Genomic DNA, 210 nt, shown 5'->3' with positions numbered 1-210 from the left:
AACCCCGGGGCCTCAGGGCGCCAGTGGGGGTTCGAGTGGGCAGGGGCAGCAGGAGGGGCGCGCGGGGGCGCGGGGTCCCGCCGGGGAGCGTGCACAGAGCGGCGCGTCGGCCGCCCTGCTTCCTGGAGCTGTGCTCCTTTGACCCCAGTGGCAGTCCCTGTCACTGCACCGCTCTCGCTCCCTCCGGCTCGCCGCGCCCGCCCTGCCTCT

This window comes from Neophocaena asiaeorientalis, unplaced genomic scaffold, assembly GCF_003031525.2.
Source record: "Neophocaena asiaeorientalis asiaeorientalis breed wild unplaced genomic scaffold, Neophocaena_asiaeorientalis_V1.1 scaffold230, whole genome shotgun sequence".
Lineage (NCBI taxonomy): Eukaryota > Metazoa > Chordata > Mammalia > Artiodactyla > Phocoenidae > Neophocaena > Neophocaena asiaeorientalis.
This window is presented reverse-complemented; position numbering follows the sequence as displayed.